Source organism: Cetorhinus maximus, chromosome 21, assembly GCF_964194155.1.
Source record: "Cetorhinus maximus chromosome 21, sCetMax3.hap1.1, whole genome shotgun sequence".
Classification (NCBI taxonomy): domain Eukaryota; kingdom Metazoa; phylum Chordata; class Chondrichthyes; order Lamniformes; family Cetorhinidae; genus Cetorhinus; species Cetorhinus maximus.
Window position 1 is genome coordinate 35,781,617 of NC_135899.1, and position 14,059 is coordinate 35,795,675.

Consider the following 14,059-nt stretch of genomic DNA (forward strand, 5'->3'; position numbering starts at 1 on the left):
GAGTTTGAAGTGATGTCTGTATCACTCGATCTATGTAGGGGACTGATATCTGCTGGACAGATCATTGACTTGTTCGATTGGTGATGAACATCCACCCAGCGCCAAGACATTACAAGGCCCAAAAGCCCAAGAGGAAGAAGTTCAATGTCTCAGCCCTAAAACAGCCCGACCGAAGAGAGGAATTCCAGGTGCAGCTCACGCCCAATTTGGAAAATCTTCACACATCCAACTGAATTGCCAAACAGTGGGATCAAAGTCAAATCCGGAAGGTAAAAGACATGTGATGTGAAGAGAAAGCCCAAAAGCTCCAATAATACACTGATCATCATGACATGTCAATCTTTTTCCAAGTTATCAGGGCCATCTGTAGACTGAGGTCAAGTGGACAAAATCCCCTTCATTCACAGGATGGTGTTTCTCTTCTTAATGATGACAATGCCATCTGTTAACGCTGGGAAGAACATTTTGAACAACTCCTCAACCATGAATCCACAGTGGAAGCTGATACCCTCCAGTCTATCCCCCAGTGCCTTTGGTAGAATCCATGGGTGAGTCCCCATCAATGGGAGAGCTGCAACAAACAATCAAACAGATGAAAAACAACAAAGCCTGTGGCCCCGATGGTGTTCAATCTCGCTGATGTTCCAGAAGGTCCAACAACTGAATGAAGGCTTTATTACAGAACTAACACCAATTGGATTTCTCCCCTGTGTGAGTGTATTGATGGACCAGGAGATACACTGACAGGGTGAAAGCCTTGCCACACACCTCAAACCTGAATGGTTTCTCACCAGTGTGAATCTGTTGGTATCCCAGGAGTTTTGTTCAGAAAAACTTTATTCCAATCAGACACTTGAAGGATTACTCCCCCGTGTGGATCCTCTGATACAACAGGAGCTTTGATGAGTTTGTATATACTTTGTCACACACTTTACATTTGAACGTTGTTTTCCCTGTGTGAATGAATTGGTGCCTGTGGAGGGTCAATGACCATGAGAAGGATTTGTCACACACCTCGCACATGAATGGTTTCTCCCCTGTGTGAATGCAGTGGTGTATGTGAAAGTGAGATGAGTGCGAGAATGATTTGTCGCACACCTTACATGCACGTCTCCCCTGTGTGAATACATTGGTATTCGTGGAGGGTCAATGACTGTGAGAACAATTTGTTGCACATCTTGCACATGTATGGTTTCTCCCCTGTGTGAACACGTCAGTGATTCACCACGCCTGATGATCGTGCAAAGCCTTCATTACACACATCACAAATGAACGGCTTCTCCCCTGTGTGGATACGTTGGTACTTCACAAGCGTCAATGAATATGTGAAGGCTCGGTTACACAGTTCACACCTGAAGGGTTTCTCCCATGTGTGGATCCTCTGGTGCATCAGGAGGGCAGAGGAGTGGCTGAAAGCTTTCTCACAAACCTCACACCTGAAGGGTTTCTCCCCTGTTTGGATCTTCTGGTGCATCAGAAGCGTCAATGAGTTTGTGAAGGCTTTGTTACACACCTCACAACTGAATGGTTTCTCCCCAGTGTGAATGCATTGGTGAATGCGAAAGTGAGATGAGTGCAAGAATGATTTGTTGCACACCTCACATATGAATGGTTTCTCACTGGTGTGAATGCACCGGTGATCCACCAGGGCTGATGATTGTGCAAAGTTCTTGTTACACACTTCACACTTGAACAGTCTCTCCCCAGTGTGAATGCATCGGTGTTGCACAAGATTTGATGACCATGTGAAGGCTCGGTCACACACCTCACACTTGAAGGGTTTCTCACCTGTGTGGATCCTCTGGTGCCTCAGGAGATCAGAGGAGTGGGTGAAAGCCTTCTCACAAACCTCACACCTGAACGGCTTCTCCCCTGTGTGAATACTTTGGTGTCTCAGGAGGCTTGTCGATGTCACAAAAGCTTTAACGCAAACCTCACACTTGAAGGGTTTCTCCCCTGCTTGGATCCTCTGATGTACCAGGAGGTTCGATGAGTGTGAGAATGATTTGTCACAGACCTCACACTTGAAGGGTTTCTCTTCCATGAAGCTGCCCTTGTGTTACACGTGGTACAACAGAATGCACTTGGAGCCCACTCTCACTTCTTCCCAGCCTCACCCTGACCGATCGCCCACAGCCGAACCTTCGGAAAGGTTGGTTCTGACAGAAGGTTCCACACCACTGACCAGTTTCAGATCTGATGATCTGTCAAAGCTCCCCTGACCCGACCGATTTCCAGATGATGGTTTCACTGCCCAACCTTCTCTGTGTTGAGCAATGCTGTGAAGGGACTGGATGTCTTCCCACAGTTGTGCAGTTGTTCCTTGGGTGATAGTCAGGATCTGTCTGCGGTGTCTATCCTCTCTCTATTCTCTGGTGTAGTACGGTGCAATCCTTCTGTAAAACAGGAAAAGGGAACATAATTTCCTCCAACTCCCTCTCCTTTGTTAAAATTCTTTTTGAGTTGTGTGTTTTTATTGAGGGGGGAGGGGTTGTTTCTGGCAGTGACTGGCGAGGATGCACTGAGGTGGGTTTTTCAGAGATTATAGATAAATAACCAGACCCCTGCCCAGCCCTACCCCTCTCCCAATTACAACAACCCTCCTATTAAAGAAAGGTAAGAGATTTAGAGAGAGAAAGAGAGTGAGGGGGGTAGGGGGTAGAGGTGGGGGGAAGGTATTTGGAGAGGGGAAGGGAGAGAGAGAGAGAGGGAGGAACAGAGCGAGATACTAAGGAAGGAGAGGGAGCACTGGGGGGAGAAGGAGGCCTCTCAGGGCAAGAAAGAGAGAAGGAGGGAGAGTGTCGATAACAGGTGACATTGTTCACTTCCTCTTCTGATCTGCTGTCAAAGTCATCTGAGGCTACACATCCCACACTGAAAGAGAGTTAACATTTCAGCTCAAGATGACCTTTCATCAGAAAGTAGGTTGGATGTTGGGCGGCTCTTCCTTTTGTCAAAGAGCAACCCCCAGTCTCACCACTCCCTCCCGCTCTCACTGCTTCTGCCTCCTTATCTTCACTGCAAATCCTGCTCAAAGCAGCAACCCCTCCTCCTGCCGATTCCCCAGGTACCTTGGTCTAAATGTCCCTTATTTGATTTTCTCAGATTTGGTCACCCTGGAGTCAATCTCAAGTCACAGTCACTCCCGAAGCATAGTGTTACTCTCTGAGCACAGAGTGAATCCAGAGCACAGAGATACTGCCAAAGTCACTCCCCAAATCCGGCTGTCACTACCCAAGACATACCCGAAATCCCCAAGTCAGAGTCACTCCCCAACACACTTTATTAACAGTAAACTTTATTAACAGATGTCAGATGAGGCAACATGCTTGTTCCAAAACGCAGGCTAAAAAGCTCCACCCCTAAGATTCCCCGTGCTTAGGGCTGAATGTCCTATACAGTCACATCACCCCCATAACATTAAGAATTGGTCTAACACAATCATTACATTCCTCCCCTTTACATTTGTTTTGCCCTCTTATTTACAAAACATCTTAACCCAGATTATATACAATTATATACAGTTCATGGCATTAAAAATTTAGTTTTTGAGGATGTTTTCGGATTCGGGTGGGGAACACAACTCTACAATCAGAAGTTCTTTCATTGGATCAACTTGCACAGGAACTGCTGCTTCAGGGACATCCCCAGACACTAAGAGTTCAGAATTATTTACTTCGGCAGAGACATCAGGTATGTCAATTCTTTGTCGATCTGACACCTCAGGTGTCAAAGTTTCGATTTCGATTTCAGGTGGATTAACTGGTTGTTGGAGAGTTTCTCCACTTCTGAGATGATCCACATGTTTCCGAACATTCCTGTTTTCCATTTCTACCTGATAAGATAATGGTCCTGTTTCAGAGATGATTGTACCAGGGACTCCCTCTCAGTCCAGTTGAAAAATTTTGTACAAAAACTGTCTCTCCCACAGTAAACTCTCGCCCTTTACTGTGAACATCATGATTTACTTTCTGATTCCCCTGGTTCCTCTCCACCTTCTCCTCTAAATTAGGGAATACTAGACTCAATCTCATACCAAGTCGGCGCTTCATTAACAATTCTGATGGTGTTAAATCAGTGATCACATGAGGAGTTGTGCGATAGCTGAACAAGAATCTTGAAATTCGTGTCTCTAATGTTCCCTCTGTTAGTTTCTTCATGCCTGTTTTAAAGGTTTGTACCGCTCTTTCTGCTAAGCCATTAGATGAGGAATGGTACTGTGCTGTTCTGATGTGTTTAATCCCATTTAGGTTCACGAATCTTTGGAATTCAGTGCTAGTGAAAGCTATACCATTGTCTGACACAATAACTTCAGGTAAACCATGAACAATGAAACCCTGTCGCAGTTTTTCAATGTTGCAGACAGTGATCTCACTTCAAACACATCCATCCATTTGGAATGTGTGTCGATAATCATGAGAAACATGGTATCTAGAAATGGACTTACATAGTCTATATGTAGTCTAACCCAGGGTCGACCAGGCCACTCCCACGGATGCAGTGGAACTGAAACGGGAAACTTCTGCTGTTGCTGACAATGGAGACAGTGTTTCGCCATTTTTTCTATGTCACTGTCTATACCTGGTCACCAGATATAACTTTGCGCGAACATCTTCATTTTCTCAATACCAGGATGTGCACTATGAAGTTCTTCTAATAATATTTCTCTTCCTTGCACAGGGATGATGACTCTTGCTCCCCATAATAAGATACCATCTTGCCAACTCAGTTCGGATCTACGTACAAAGAATGGTTACAATTCTTCAGCAACTTGTGCATTTGACCATCCTTGTAACACTTGTTCACTGACTCTTGCTAAAATTAGATCCCGATTTGTCCAATTCTTTATCTGCCTCGTGCAGTCTGGGCAGGAGTCCAGGAAATTTAATGCAAGTATTACCTCTTGAGGTACTGGAACATGTATAATACTGTCGGGCAAAGGGAGAGACGATTGAGGCGTCTGCATTTGCTATATGCACACCCAGACGGAGCATAAAAGTGTACCTGTATACCAACAAAATTAAAGACCATCTCTTTCAATTTGCGAGTAACCTTTCTCGGCTGCAGAAAAGGGTTCTAGACACATATCCAACTGGCTTTTCAGCTTTGATTTCTGCCTTTTTTTTGTGTTTGCCACAGGGTTTTGTCTCATCCTTCATTCTGATTTCACATCGGCCAATTTTCTCTCTGGTGAAATATTAACTTGGTTCAGTTCGGGTGTTAAGTTACCCATTTGCATTTTGGAAAGTTCCATGATTTTTCCTTCTAATGCCTCTTTTGTCTCCATCAACTGATTCTGCAGTTCTTCTGTCTCTTGTTTGTATCTTTTAGCTTCCTCTTGGAACATTGAACGTTGTTGGTTTTTCCCTTCCAACTATTTCTTCAGTTGGTTCAGAGTGGCTCTGCATTCGTTCAGCCTCTTTCCATCATTTTCTTGTAGAACTAACTCTGACCTGAGGGATCCTTGCTTCCTGTGAAGGTCCTTTAGTTCTTCTATCTCATTCCAAATGACACCATCATATTCCCTTGTCAACTCAGGATTTCGTCTTGTCTTGACCTGAAAAATTCCTCACCAGTTTTGTTTGAGTTCCTTCCACCTTCAGCAGGGAATAAACGTCAGCCTCAGTAACTTCTGACTTTTCTATATTGTGCACTTCATTTAACTTGACCTGATGTCTGAATGGCTGCCTTGATCGAGCTCTGCACTGTTTGTGGCAGTAATGTGGCTTTCTGCCTCTTTAAATCTATAGACTTGGAGTGCATGATATCCCCAGCAACGGTATCACTTTAACTTCTGGGTTACTGGTGAGCTGCTTCCAGCATTTCTTTTTATTTTTCTAGTGGTAGGGAGCGTGTCCCACTTCACTGTAGCCTCTCTGATCTTTGCGCCACGCCCGGTGGCAGGTTCCCACCTTTGCTGCATAATGGCGCCATGTTGCACGCTCTGCAGAGCCGGTGAGTCCCTCTCAGCACTCTCCATTTCTAGCGTATCTCCATAGCGCGCTTTCTATCTCAACTTCTGCAAGCAAACGGCGCTGAATGGTGTCGTTTATGCCGCAAAACAACTGATCACACAACATGTTGTTTAAAGTATCACCGAAGTCACAGTGCTCCGTTAATTTTTAACTTCATGGTGTACGTTGCGATTGACTCACTGGGGACCCTTGTTCGAGAATTAAACTTGAATCTTTGCATGATCACTGAGGGTTTAGGCTGAAAATGTCCTTTCACGAGGTTGACCAGCTTGGTGAAGGATCTGGAATTTGGCACATTCAGAGCCTTCAAGCTACAGATTAAACTATAGGTTTTGCTCCCACAGACACTGAGGAGAATTGCCTTCTGTTTCTCCTCCGTCGTTATTTCATTAGCTACAAAGTAGAAACCTAATCGCTGAACGTATTAATTCCAGTCCTCGAAGGATGACTTGAACGGGTCAATTCTACCGAAGTGAGACATTGCTGGTGGGTATACTTTTCTTTTCTCCCCTTAAAATATTGGAATACTCACCATCAGAAGGCAAGGTGCTGCGTTAGCACTTTTTATCCTCGTCACCAGTTGTAATAAACTTAGAGAGTGCAGGAGGGGTTTCTTGTAAGAAACTGTGAACTTATGAACAGACTTCAGATGAGGCTACATGCTTTTTCCAAAATCCAGGCTAAAAAACTCTACCCCTAAGATTCCCCACGCTTAGCGCTGATTGGTCTATACAGTCACACGATCCCCATAACAGCAAGAAATGGTTTAACTTACAATCATTACCGTTTCCCTTCTGATTTACAGGCTGAGTTTTGTTGATGGGTCATTACTGAATATGAGAAGGTGAGGTGTAATTATCTGGGAGGTGCAGAGTGTCTGAGGATTCTTACTGATTTCCTATTGTTGAGTTCTGTGTGTGTGTGTTGGGAGCTGGTTATTATCCTGTGGACTGTGAATGGTCAGTTCTGTCTGTGTGTTGGGATCTGGATGTTTCCTGTCTTTTCAAATCCCTCCAAGACCTCGCACCACCCTATCTCTGTAGCCTCCTCAGAAAAAAAGAAAGACTTGCGTTTATATAGAGCCTTTCACGACCACCAGATGTCCCAAAGTGCTTCACAGAAATCATTTTCTTTTACGTGTGGTCACTGTTGTAGGAAATGTGGCAGTCAATGTGCACACAGCAAGTTCCCATAAACAGCAATGTGATAACGACCAGATAATCTGTTTTTAATAGTGTTCATTGAGGGATTAATGTTGGTCAGGACTCCAAGGATAACTCCCTTGTTCTTCTTCAAATCAGTGCCATGGGATATTTTACACCTACCTTAGAGAGAGCAGAATCGGAGGTTTGTGGGTTCAAGTCCCACTCCAGGACCAATCATGGCTGACACTCCAGTGCAGGACTGAGGGGTGGAAGAAATTAAAGAGATAGGAAGGGGAGAGGCCATGGAGGGATTTGAAAACAAGCTCAAAAACCTCACTAAAATTAACACAACTTTCCTGGGAAGAGTGGGTTATTCCTAGAGTTTTATTCCTGACAGTTATAACTGTGCCTAAACAACAGAACTTTCATGAGTGAATGAAAGCAGAATAGTTAATCAGCAGTACTGATTGAAGACAATCCCTTAAAATGTCCATTCCAGCTGACACCAGGTACTTTACCACCTTCCACAGCTTCAGGAACCCAGGCACAAAGACAACACTGACATCTGCAGCTCTAACTAGTTATCACTTTAAATCAAATCAAACTTTCAGGCTGCCAGTTTACAGGGGAAAAGCATCTGTCCACAGCCTTGGGACTTAACCGCTTCGAAACTGAATCTAATACAACAGAAATATTATAAGCTATTGTCAGCCGTGGCTTAGTTAGCACTCTCGTCTCTGAGTCAGAAGGTTGTGGGTTCAAGTCTCACTCCAGAGACGAGCACTGAGGCTCACACTCCAGTGCAGTACTGAAGGAGTGCTGCATGTCAGAGGTACCATCTCTCAGATCAGCTAAATTGATCACAATAACCATAGACTTAACCAAACACCAGGCAAAGCATTTTCACCTTATGAATTCAAAATGAGGTTATTTTCACTTTGGTTCCCATGGAGCCAGTTGGAGGCTTGCAGCTGCAATTGTTATGACTGATGTAGTTGGTAAAGCGGAGTTATTTAAAAACCCCAGAGGGAAACTTTGAACAACTGTCATAACCTATAATTTTAAGTGTTATGTTTGAGATGCAACTCAAAATGTAGGAATCAGACCACCAGTTCCTGAGTTTACATCAAACTAAAGGAAACATTTTATTAATTTCCACAGGTTAAAATATATATACACATGGCTACAAATTACCACTATCATAACTTTTAACAAATTCCCAAACTAACAGCAACCCATAGACTTAACCAAACACCAAGCAAAGCATTTTCACCTTACAAATTCAAAATGAGGTTCTTTCACTTGGTTCCTGTGGAGCCAGTTGGATCTGTCCTCTCAGGAGAATGTAAAATATCTCATGACACTATGTTGTAGAAAAGCAGGTGAGTTATCCCTGATGTCCTGATCAATATGGATCCCAGAGTCAATGTCAAAAAAACAGATTATCTGGTCATTATCACATTGCTGTTTGTGGGAGCTTCCTGTGCATAAATTGGCTGCCACTTTTGCTAAATTATAACAGTGACCACCCATCAGTAAGAACTTAATTGGCTGTTAAGTGCTTTCAGCGCCAAATTTGTGAAAGTTGATATATAAATGCAAGTGTTTCTTTCTTTCTCAGGGAACGTTCTGCTTCCTGTGAACCGGGAATTATAAATCCGCTAATGGAGAAAGTATACCAGCCCACAGTGACATTGACCAATATATTGTGTACAGGACTCTTACTGTAGGCTCCTGAGTGTTTCAGTGAATAGGAACACACCATGCTGATAAATCAGGTAGTTTGGGAGAGGCTAAACAAGTGAATTTATTGTGAGTTATAAATCAAAACAGAAGATTGGTAAAACATCAGACAAACAACACAATAGTCAGTTTACACCAAACTTTGAATTAACCAAAATAACAAATCATTTGAAAATCACCAACTAAAGCAGGGTCCGTACCCATACCCACTCCTGAGAGCTGGATCACTTTACCAGCAGTGGGGGCTTAGCATTAAAATCCGAGCTAGGATTTTCAGGGAAGATGTCAGGAAGTGACAGGAAAGCAGGAGTCCCTGAGTGTATCTCACTGTCCAACCAGTATTCAGTCCTGAATACTGATGAAAGTGATGATTGATCTGGGGAGTGCAGCCAGGGCCAAATCCATGGCTCCACAGCTGGATCAGCTGTACAGGGGGCACAAAGAAGACTGAAAGAACAATAGTGATAGGAGATTCGATAGATAGGAGAACAGACAGGCATTTCTGCAGCTGCAGACGTGAATCCAGGATGCCTCCCTGATTCCAGGGTCAAGGATGTTCCTGAGCAGCTGCAGAGTACCCTGAGGGGAGGGGAGGGTGAACAGCCAGGGGTTGTGGTCCACATCGGTACCAATGACATAGATAGAAAGAGGGATGTGGTCCTGCAATCAGAATTTAGAGAGCTTGGTAAGAAATCAGCGAGCGGGACCTATCTCCAGATTTCTCCTGATATCACACGCAAGTGAGTATGGAAATAGGAGGATAAAGCAGATGAACGTGTGGCTGGAGAGAAAGGGCAGGATGGAGGGCTTTAGATTCCTGGGTCATTGGGATCAGTTCTGGGGGAGGTGGGACCTGTACAGACCAGGCGGGTTACACCTAAACAGAGCCCTGATGAATTTCTTTGCGGGTGGTTTGCTGGTCGTATAGGGGAAGGTTTAATCTAACTTGGCAGGGGAATGGGAACCAGGAGGTCAGATTAGAGAGGAATGCCAAGGTATACAGAGTATTGGGAGAGACAGATAGCACTAGAGTAGGAAATAGTATGTTATTAGGTGAGGTCAGCATTAGGGGGAAAGGAACAAAGTCTATGTGAATGTGCGGATTGTATTAAATAAGATTGGTGAGTTGCCGGCGCAGATTGCCAAGTGGAAATATGATATTGTGGCTCAAAGGAGGGTGGGACTGGGCATTAAATATTCCTGGATACAAGGTGTTCAGGAAAGAGAAGAAAGGAAGGAAAGGAGGGGTGGCAGTATTGATTAAGCAGAACATTGAAATGCTAGAAAGAGAGAGAGGATGTCCCAGAGGGTCAAGGACAGAATCTATTTGGCTTGAGGTAAGGAACAAAAAAGGTGCATTACATTGCTCAGTGTGGTCTATAGGCAACAATCTAGTGTGAAAGATGTAGAGGAACAAATTTGCAAGAAAATTTCAGAGAGGTGCAAGAATTATAGGTTAGCTATAATGGGAGACTTTCATTGTCTGAATATTGACAGGGATAGTGGTGGTGCAAAGAGCAGAGAGAGGAAAATGTTCCTAGAGTGTGTTCAGGAGAATTTTCCATTGCAGTATGATTCCAGTTTCATGAGAAAGGAGGCATTTCTGGATCTGGTTCTTGGGAATGAGAAGTCCAAGTGGATCAAGTGTCAGTAGGAGAACATTTAGGGGACAGTGATCATTGTATCATAAGGTTTAGGTTGACTATGGAAAAGGACAAGGAATAATCCAAAGGAAGAATAATTAACTGGGGGAAAGCCAACTTCAATGGGGTAAGAATGGATCTGACCCAGATAAATTGGAATCAAAGGTTGGCAGGAAAAACGGTAACTGAATAATGGGCTGCCTTTAAAGAGGAGATAGATCAGAGTCAACAGATATTCCCATAAAGTGGCAAGGTAGGGCAAAGAAATTGAGAACTGCCTGGATGACATAAGAGACAGAGATTAAAATGTAGAAGAAAAAATGTGCTTATGACTGAAAACAGGTGGATAATACAACAGATGGTATCGTGGTATTGTCGCTGGACTAGCAATCCAGAGATCCAGGGTAATGCTCTGGGGACCCGGGTTCGAATCCTGAAGATGGTGGAATTTGAATTCAATAAAAATCTGACAATGACCATGGAACCATTGTCGATTGTTATAAAACCCTTCTGGTTCACCAATGCCCTTTAGGGAAGGGAACCTGTTGTTCTTACCTGATCTGTCCTACGCACCACTCCTGACCACAGTAATGTGGCTGATTCTTAAATACCCTCTGAAATGACCTAGCAAGCCATGCAGTTATAACATAACCGCTACAAAGTCACAAAAAAAGAATGAAAGCAAATGGACCATCTGGCATCAACCTAGGCACCGGAAACGATAATGACAACCTCAACCCTGTCGACCCTACAAAGTCCTCCTTACTAACATCTTGGGGCTAATGCCAAAATTGGGAGAGCTGTCTCACAGGCTAGTCAAGCAACAGCCTGACATAGTCATCCTCACGGAATCGTGCCTTATAGATAATGTCCCAGACACCACCATCACCATCCCTGGGTAGGTCTTGTCCCATTGGCAGTACAGGCCCAACAGAGGTGGCAGCACAGTGGTATACAGTTGGGAGAGAGTTGCATTGGGAGTCCTCAACATCGAATCCAGACCCCATGACGTCTCATGGCATCAAGTCAAACATGGGCAAGGAAACCTGCTGGTTACCATGTACTTCCCTCCCTCAGTTGATGAATCAGTGCTCCTCCATGTCTTTCATGTTGAACACCACTTGGAGGAAGCACTGAGGGTGGCAAGGGCGCAGAATGTGCTCTGGGTGGGGGACTTCAATGTCCATCACCAAGAGTAGTTCAGTGGCACCACTACTGACTGAGCTGGCCAAGTCCTAAATGACATAACTGCTAGACTGGGTCTGTGACAGGTGGTGAGGGAACCAAAAAGAGGAAAAAACATACTTGACCTCATCCTCACCAACCTGCCTGCCACAGATGCATCTGTCCATGACAGTATCAGTAGGAGTGACCACTGCACAGTCATTGTGGAGACGAAGTCCTGCCTCACATTGAGGATACCCTCCATCATGTTGTGTGGCACTACCACCATGCTAAATGGGATAGATTTCGAACAGATCTAGCAACTCAAGACTGGGCATCCATGAGGCGCTGTGGGCCATCAGCAGCAGCAGAATTTTACTCGAACACAAACTGTAACCTCATGGCCCGGCATATCCTACACTCTACCATGACCATCAAGCCAGGAAATCAACCCTGGTTAAATGAAGAGTGCAGGAGGGCATGCCAGGAGCAGCACCGGGCATACCTAAAAATGAGACGTCAACCTGGTGAAGCTATAACACAGGACTACTTACCTGTCAAACAGCATAAGTAGTAAGTGATAGATAGAGCTAAGAGATCCCACAACCAACGGATCAGATCTTAGCTCTGCAGTCCTGACACATCCAGTCGTGAATGGTGGTGGACAATTAAAAAACTCACAGGAGGAGGAGGCTCCACAAATAACCCCATCCTCAATGATGGGGGAGCCCAGCGCATCAGTGCAAAAGATAAGGCTGAAGCATTTACTACAATCTTCAGCCAGAAGTGCCAAGTGGATGATCCATCTCAGCCTCCTCCGGAGGTCCCCAGCATCGCAGATGCCAGTCTTCAGCCAATTTGATTCACTCCATGTAATGTCAAGAAATGGCCGAAGGCACTGGATGCTGCAAAAGCTATGGGCCCTGACAACATTCCGGCAATAGTACTGAAGACTTATGCTCCAGAACTTGCCACACCCCTAGCCAAGCTGTTCCAGTACAGCTACAACACTGGCATCTACCCGGCTATGTGGAAAATTGCCCAGGTATGTCCTGTACGCAAAAAACAGGACAAATCCAACCCGGCCAATTACTGCCCCATCAGTCTATTCCCGATCATCAGTAAAGTAGTGGATGGGGTCATCAACAATGCTATCACGCGGCACTTGCTTAGCAATAACCTGCTCACTGACGCCCAGTTTGGGTTCCGCCAGGGCCACTCAGCTCCTGACCTCATTACAGCCTTGGTTCAAACATGGACAAAAGAGCTGAACTCCTGGGGTGAGGTGACAGTGACAGCCTTTGACATCAAGGCAGCATTTGACCGAGTGTGGCATCAAGGACACCTAGCAAAACTGGAGTCAATGGGTATCGGGGAAAAACTCTCTGCTGGTTGGAGTCATACCTAGCACAAAGGAATATCATTGTGGTTGTTGGAGGTCAGATATCTCAGCTCCAGGACATCACTGCAGGAGTACCTCAGGGTAGTGTCCTAGACCCAACCATCTTCAGCTGCTTCATCAATGACCTTTCTTCCTTCATAAGGTCAGAAGTGGGGATGTTTGCTGATGATTGCACAATGTTCAGCACCATTCGTGACTCCTCAGATACTGAAGCAGTCCATGTCCAAATGCAGCAAGGCCTGGACAATATCCAGGCTTGGGCTGACAAGTGGAAAGTAACACCAGCGCCACACAAGTGCCAGGCAATGACCATCTCCAACAAGAGGGAATCCAACCATTGCCCCTTGAAGTTCAATAGCATTACCATCACTGAATCCCCCACTATCAACATCCTGGGGGTTACCATTGACCAGAAACTGAACTGGACTAGCCATATAAATACTGTGGCTACCAGAGCAGATCAGAGGCTAGGAATCCTGCAACATGTGGCTCACCTCCTGACTCCCCAAAGCCTGTCCATCATCTACAAGGCACAAATCAGAAGTGTGATGTAATACACTTGCCTGGATGGGTGCAGCTCCCACAACACTCAAGAAGCTCAACACTGTCCAGGACAAAGCAGCCCGCTTGATTGGCACCACATCCACAAACATTCACTCCCTCCACCACCGACGCACAGTAGCACAGCAGTGTGCACCATCTACAAGATGCACTGGAGGAATTCACCAAGACTCCTTTGACAGCACCTTCCAAACCCATGACCACTACCGCCTAGAAGGCCAAGGGCAGCAGATAGAAGGGAATGCCACCAACTGGTAGTTCCCCTCCAAGCCATTCACCATCCTGACTTGGAAATATATCACCGTTCCTTCACTGCCACCGGGTCGAAATCCAGGAACTCCCTTCCTAACAGCATTGTGGGTGTACCCACACCACATGGACTGCAGCGGTTCAAGAAGGCAGCTCACCACCACCTTCTCAAGGGCA

At 45.1% G+C, this 14,059-nt stretch overlaps 1 pseudogene; it reads right to left on the minus strand.

Annotated features, from left to right (window-relative positions):
- Positions 1 to 808: 808 nt before the first annotated feature.
- On the minus strand, positions 809 to 2,044 carry LOC144695170 (uncharacterized; annotated as a pseudogene).
- Positions 2,045 to 14,059: the final 12,015 nt, after the last annotated feature.